Raw genomic sequence first — 8,014 nt, forward strand, 5'->3', positions numbered from 1 at the left:
ACTCATTTTCCCTTGTTCTTGAGTTTGTAGTGCTTTAATATCATGATGAAAATTGCCTGTGAGAATTTCATGGATGATACTTATAGACCCACAATATAATTCATAGGTTATAATCTTCAAGTTCAAATTGAAATACTTAACATTTAGGAGGAAGCTCAAGCTGAACATTCAAATATTGACAGTCGGTGGACTGTCATTAGACAGTCATCTTAAAATTGTGAAATATGTACATCAATTTATGTAATACAAGTTTGAAGGCTTATCATATGATAAATTTCTGATTAAGTACTTCTTCAGCAATTTCTGTATATATGAGTTCAACACAAATGCAATTAAAATTAATACTTGTCTTTCCCGACTATTCGGATGTCATTGTTCTTCTGCTCACTAGGCAGCTATGAGGTTCAGATCGATGGTGTATAGGATTTCCAAGAGGTATTGCCAATCAATCAAATCGACCGAAACCAGGTCGACAAGTGAGGAACCGCACAAACATTTCGTTAACAGCGCCATTGATCAAAATATCATTAAACTCGAACAAAAAGCCTGATTTTCTGTTGAAATCTGCCAGAAACTGGCTCAAACGCACTACGCGAACTTCCTAATATATGAGTACACTTTAAATACGCTTCGTCAAGAATAAGCGAAAGCCACGTTGTAACCTACGGATCCTCATACAAGCTGCCGCTGATATGTCATGGGCTCATCTGGTTTAGGACGATGATATGTATTGCTTTCTAGTTTCTAAGCTCCTCAAGAAAGTGAACCCCAAAAACATACTGACACAACCCGAACAGACTCATTTGGCGCACCACATAATCTAAGGTGGAGGAGCGTGACATCGGAGTATCGCCCACTCCGCGATGAAAATTTCGTTTCTTCCCCCATCTAAGTTTCTTGGCTTTAAAATCGCAAAAGGAAGACATTCTAAGCGATCCCTCACAAAATATCCCTGCAACGTTGCATATTAGCTCCCAGAATTTTAAGAAATTTAACTTACATTGTGACTAATATACGGGTGGATATAAGGGGAAAATTCCCAAGATGATTAATTCAGTATTCAAAGAAAAGTGATCAACCCGAGTGTTAAGGTCTAGCAAGGAACCACGAAAAGATAACACGACTAAAATCTTTATTTGAATACTTCTGAAATGGAGATTATTTCACTCACAAGCTAGCTACAACGATGTTCTATAATCACAGTCGTCTCTAGAAAACTTGCCTCAATACAACAAAGTTCAACTTAAGTATGTGTCACTCAGATTTCATAACCGTTGAAAAAGAACAAAATGATCGACTAACAATATTGCTAAATGAGCATGGAATTAAAAATATATTAAGGACGGTTGTTCAACTTGTACTAAAATCAGTAATGAGCCTGTGGCAGTTTTTATATTATTTTTTAGTGTTTTTTTGGGGGGGAGGGGGGTGTTCTGGCTGCCACGCTTAATTTTAGGAGGCATAGAGTTTTCTATTTTTTGCTTATTATTAGCTCAGTTGTTCCGCATAAGAAGAATTATCATTCGTTTAGGAAAACCGCGAGCCATACCGACATCTCAGATGGCTTCGAATTAAGGCGCAGCATTGATTTACTGGACTTTTTACGGAGTCGGGAAGGAATCCAAGTCAAGTTAACAAAAGATTCTGGCGAGCGAACAGAGCCTTTTGCAAGATGTCTAAGTGGGGCTGTACATGCCTTGCTATTCCTAGACCCGACCCTCCTCTAGATATTACTGTTTTCCACGATATTCCTAAGAATCCAGGTCCTAAATTTCCTCAAGACTTTAGCTTTTCGGACATTTCTAACAACGAGCCAGGCTTGAATTTACATATTGGCAACGAACCGGGCTCCAATTTGCATATTGGCAGTGAAGGACGCACTCCATTGATCGCATACTCTCATGAGAAGTTGTTGCAATTAAGATCTTCAAGCAATGCGCTGGTATACACCAGTCCCAAAATTTGAGGGACTGTAACATCTTAAGGAAGGAAAGACCAAGAGCTGGCAGGTTGGTTCGTTTCAGGAAATTCAATGGGCATAAACGGCGAAATCTTATAACTCTAACATCATCAACAGAGTCCCACTGCTCGTGTAAACAATACTGTCTGTGAGCGTCCTGATACTGCCAGCTCTTTTAAGAGGTGTCAAGGCGGTGTTGACTGGAAAAATTAAGCGTGTGTTAATATAGCATCATCTTCTACGAGATTATTTCCGCTTCCTAAGAGCCTATTCCTTAATACCTGTAGTCTCGAGAAGATATAGAATAGAGTACGAGCATCTGTAGCTCTGGCGGTAGATTTTCGATCGTGGGATATTGACGCTGGTGTTATTTCCGAAACGCATCTTTGTAGACAGAAACCTGACAGTATTGTTGCTATCGAAGGGTATACAATGTATAGAAGGGACAGAGATTAGGCCGGAACTGATAAGCGAAAGAAAATTGAAATGATCCCTGGAGAGGGATGCAATATGCAACGATTGTGCAGAATTAAAGTTCAAGCTTTAATTCATTGGCATTAACTTAAGCTGAAAAGTGAGGTGGTCTAAAATTCTATGAAAACATCTGGGACTGTCCTCACTAGTGCAATATTTAGAAGCATAAAAAATCAGGTCAGTCTTGTTTTTCTTGTGCTCATCTCATGCTTATGTCACCATTACGTCTAGTGACAGGGTTACTTTTCTTGGCTTATGTTATATTTCATCACTATTACAAGTGAGTACTTATACTTATGTCGATGTCCTAGTGCTTTTTATACCGATAAAAACCACGCTTAAACCTACAACGTTTATAGCATAATTTCAAGTTCTTTTGGAGGAATGTTACAATACAGATTAGGCAATTGCATTTGATATCCATACAGCATGGGCTGGGCACCTACTTTTTCTCGTTTTGATTTTCAGTGAGCCGAATCAATGTTTGAGCAGAGTGGGGATGTGTTTAGGGATATACATATCAAGATATACAACAATTCTGGAAAAAGGCCAGTTTTTGCACAATCCCTGCTGCAGCGCATTACAGCAGTTTTCTTTTACTGTGAACTCAAGCACTCAATTGATCTCCAACCGATACCACTATTTTTTGTTATCACTCCCCGCAATCAAATCTTTTGACATTGACAAACACAACCAATCATGATCAAGGAAGGTGCTTATTGTTAATTAGTCAAAATATCGATTATCCATCAGAGATTAGAGTTGTATATTTTGGTTTCATTAAGATTTGAGGATGAGCAAGGAGGTGCTTGGGCAAATTATGTGTGGAGATTTCATTTACAGCAGCCTTGAAACAGGGAACAGCCGTTTAGCTGTTGAGTGTTTGAGTTCAATGTAAAGGGAAGACCTCAGTAATGTCTCACTGAACCTGTTATCTCTGATCCAATTTAATCTCTATTTACACCTCTCTTTGCACCAGCTTGATAGTATCGTTTTATGATAAAACACTAATCTCGATGAACTGCAGGTCCCCGTTTCACACGAAACCAATAGGTTAACCACCTGAAATTGTCATTATGTAGTCAATGGCTATCGTAAAAAGCAAAATTAATGGTAAGCTGGACTGGCCAAGAGTTTATCATGTTGAACGACGAATATTACTTGTGGTAGTATTCATCAAGACGATAGATGTCAACAACATTTCTAGAGGAAGAAAATTTGCTTCTCTGAGTCTTTCAGCTTTGTTATTGGCATGCAAATTCCTTATGGGTAGATTTGAGGTTGATTACAGAGACTGTCAAGGCTATCAGCAAACACTGGTTGTATGCAGGCAGATGCAGAGGTATTAAAACTATTTCTATCATTTTGTTTCATACGTTATAATTATTAGCTTCCAAACACGCCAGAAGATGACAAGCCTCTTTCGATTACTGACCACTGACACAAACATGATGTCACAAGCGATACCGTAAACACTCTTTGTTTAGGCTTGTTCAGGTATTGGAAAAGTTTCTTGTGTATTTTCGAATACCGGTCAACACTCATATGTCAGTTCGCCAACATCCAAAATAATTGTAATTACAAATGACCACAGGAATAAGAATTTTACTTTTGATGTATCCATGGGTGCTCGTAGGTTAATATCGTTTGAAATTGTTCGTTTCACTCTCCCCAATCTCTCATTTCCTCGACAGCCGATAGTGTTTGGAAAAGACTTGGAAAACCATCCAAGGCTTTTACCCAGTAGAGTATAAACCTACTTTAATACATTTTTTTATTTAACATTTGCGTTATTAAATAGCTATTAACTCCCAATATATTTGTTTGATTACGCGAAAGAAGCGTTGTTTCTTATTCACATGTTGAACCATACGCGTACGGGCATTTTTTGCCACGGGGGAGGGGGGGGGGGGGACGGTGAACCATTTGCCCAAAAAATTCGCGTAAGTTACCAAAATTTTTACGAAACAGTCGTCATGCGATCATATGATAGACTAAAATAGGCGTACCTATAAAACATGATAAAGATATAGCTGTCTCTGCCATTTCGACGGCCAAATATATCAGTGATACGATCCATGTCTTTCTCGAGTACAGAGTTGGCATATTTCCTTTTCAGTGTTAATAAGTGCGATGTTACTAACACGTTGTTGCCCCATGGTGCTGCGGAGGTTAGTTTTCAATCTGCGGAACCCACTGAATGATCGTTCTACAGAACATGATGTAGCAGGTATCATTGCAAGGATATGTACCACACTAGAAAACTCTGGGAACATATCAAATAGATCATTCTCGTGCATCGTCTGCAACATTTCTGAAACAGTCATATAGCCTAATCCACGTACACGACGAAAACTCGCGCACATTTTCTACTCGGCTTTCGGAATCTCCCCGTTGATTTTGCAAAATTTAACAACTCGGGAGAAGCTTTCTTTATATGGTTTTTACTCTGACAGATATTTCCCAAATCATAGAGCATTTCCTGGTCATTTCCGCTAAACCTGAGCTCAAGGTAGGACAGCATCTCGTCGATGGACGGATAGTAAGTGTTAATACGATGGTGCGATTCCGGTGTCTGGGTTTTTCTTTGCGCGTGTTCACCTACAAGGGCTTGAAAGCGGCGGGACGGCGTTTGTCTGGGTGCCCTGGTTTTTCGTAATTCAAACTGAGAATTGGTCAGCCAATTCTTCATTTTCAGTGCTGATGCTAACTGCCATACGCTTTTGAAACTTTCTTCACTCCGACACTGGCGTAGGGCCGTCTGAATGGTCAAGTTTGCATTTCTACGAGCGGAGGTGACGTCGACCGTCTTCCCCTGAACATATCGGCACAGACTATTAGTGTTGCTCAGGATTACTTTGAGTACACACAGTCGAAAGACAAACTCCCAAGTCGCAAATGGCGTTCAGTAAGGCTCTGCTCTCAGAGTAGGATTTTGGATCTTTGTCTGAAGACAGTGTGAGCAGGGCTTTTACAATCCGTTCCATTTGCCCGTGTACGGCCTTTGAAGCTTCCTACCGCATCGCGTGGTACTTAGTGACTTCAGCATCAGTTTTAGATCCTCACCTTGTACTTCTGTGTCACAAAACAAGCCGTGTCGTTTGGGACTCGCTTCTAAAAAGTTTTACAGAGCCTGGGTAGTTCCCAGAGCGTTTCGCAATGGTTCAGTCTGTGTCATAGTATCCTGAAGGGCGAGGTTGAGCTCATGTTCGTATCAGTGGACGTAGATACCGAGCGGGTAGTACTCTTCCATTGTTATTGAGAGTCCCTTGTGTATACCGTTCATATTAGCCGCCCCATCGAATGCTTTACCGACAATGTTCTTGAGATCAAGATTGAGTTCAGCGATAGCAGATTTCACCAGTTTATACAGTACTTCGTCTTCGGTTGATTTTGTGGAGTAGAAACCAATGAATACTTCTTTCTTCGTTCCATTCAGCGCGAAACTAAACTAAGGCAAAGTGAAACTTAATTGTTCTGTTCTGCTGATGTCTGATGTTTCGTCCAAGATGATACCTTCCATCCACTGGTTCGCACATCGTTTGTGATACACTTGCGAATGAGGTCGGCGATAATTTGTAGCAGTTCGTTTTGTATTACGGGAGATGTCCACTGTGCATGCTTCTGAAGCTGGCTTTCAAGTTTATCCTTCAGGCGAGCTATGTCCTTGCACCGCAAGTGAATTATTTCCAGAAAATTACTTCTATTTACATCACTGCTATTACTCAAACTATCAGACTAGACTTTTCTAGAACACTGTTATCTATGACAACTAAAAAAGACAACTAAAAAAGGCAACTGAAAAAGGCAACTAAAAAAGACAACTAAAAAAGCCAACTAAAAAAGACATCAGCACTATACACGATTTTAGGGTTAGCACCATTGTCTACTACTTCTGTCGTATCCGGAGCACGAGCACCATTGCCAGCACTATTATGTATGTTTTCCACAGCCATTATCTCTGACTTATCCGAATGACCTTTATCCGTGATTTCTGACTCATCTGTTACACCGACATCCATAAATTCTGACGTAGCCGGAGCACGCCGAACACCATTATTCACCTGAATCATCTCGATTTCTGACTTATCTGGAGCAGTATATATATATCTGTATTGTTGTCATTCCGAAGATCTGAGCCAACGTCTTCGGCGTCAATTTTACTGTATTTAAGCATATTTCTTGTTTCATCGCTGCCGGTAAAACCTAGTTGCGATTGATTTGGCGCACGAGAAACAGTAAATTTAACTCTCTTGCCTATATGCTTGGTTCTTGCATGGGCGTCTTGGTACTCAGCAACGATGTCCTCTTTGCATTCGGAACAGGAAACGCGATGGCAATAGGCCCACTTACGCTTTTGTGGGGCTGGATTCGACATGTCTAATATGGCATAAGGCGAGTTTTACACAAAAAGAAACCTACGTAAGGTGCGTATTTGTTTCCACTGTCGCGTAAATTTTTGAAAAACTACGGTCGTGAATTTCGCTGGCTTTACGCCATAAAGGACGTAGTAAAGCCAGTTAAATTCACACAAGACAGTGGTTGCCGAGCACGTGACTCAGATCTTCTGAGAGTCTCCAGTGGATAATCTACAATATAATTCTAGAAAGTTATGCCGAAATTGACTCTAATTAATTAACGACTGGAAATTCCCCACACTAACTAGTGCAGTGCAGCACAGTGCCCAACAACAACAAAATTACAAATATATATATCAACATATGATTCCCTTCAAAAATAACCAGAAAGTGATCACGTGCTAGGCAACCACTGTCTCGTTTGAATTTAACCGGCTTTACAACGTAGGCTCGATTACCAGCCGCTGTTCGGGAAAATGAGCCCGCACTCATCGGGACCCAGGAGAAGGAGGAGATCGAGCCTATTTACAACGCCGACTTCAGGTTGAAACAGAAAATATCTCTTCGAAAAAAAATTCACAGACACATGCAAGCTTCTTTAAAAACTGGCTTTGCCCAAATTTCTCGTGCTGCCCAAAAAATCTGAGTTGCCCAAAATTTTTGGGGGCGGGGGCTGCAGCCCCCCCACTCCCTCTGTCCCCCCTCCGGCCTGTTTGCCTATGTGTTGAACTCGCATGGCAACAAAGTCAAAGAAAGTCCGTTGATCGATCGACGGCCCATCGTGTTTGAAAAACTTCGAAAACCATGCACGGCTTTTACCTAGAAGAGTATATATAACTTGAAATTCACTGAAATTCTTCATTTTCAATCACAATTATTTTGGACGTTGGCGAACTGGCATTAGACGTTGGCGAACTGTTCTTTGGTAGACCGTTCGTTGGCGGACTGTTCGTTTGCGAACTGACACGTTGGCGAAACGGCCGGTTGCCGTATTTTCATTTTCACCTAAAGAAGAAAGCAGCGCAATTGGTAATTCTGTGGGCGTTCAATCAAAATTAAAGCAGCGTAGTTACAATAACAGGTATGCTTACGACAACGGCGTCCGCATAGGTGATTGCGCTGGGCCATAGGGCTTTTATGTAAACTGAGTTTACCAATCCTAGTCACGGCGTGTGGATTCTTGTATTCATCACACATGGGTCTTATTGCATGTATTGTTACT

This window comes from Stylophora pistillata, chromosome 12 (assembly GCF_964205215.1).
Source record: "Stylophora pistillata chromosome 12, jaStyPist1.2, whole genome shotgun sequence".
Lineage (NCBI taxonomy): Eukaryota > Metazoa > Cnidaria > Anthozoa > Scleractinia > Pocilloporidae > Stylophora > Stylophora pistillata.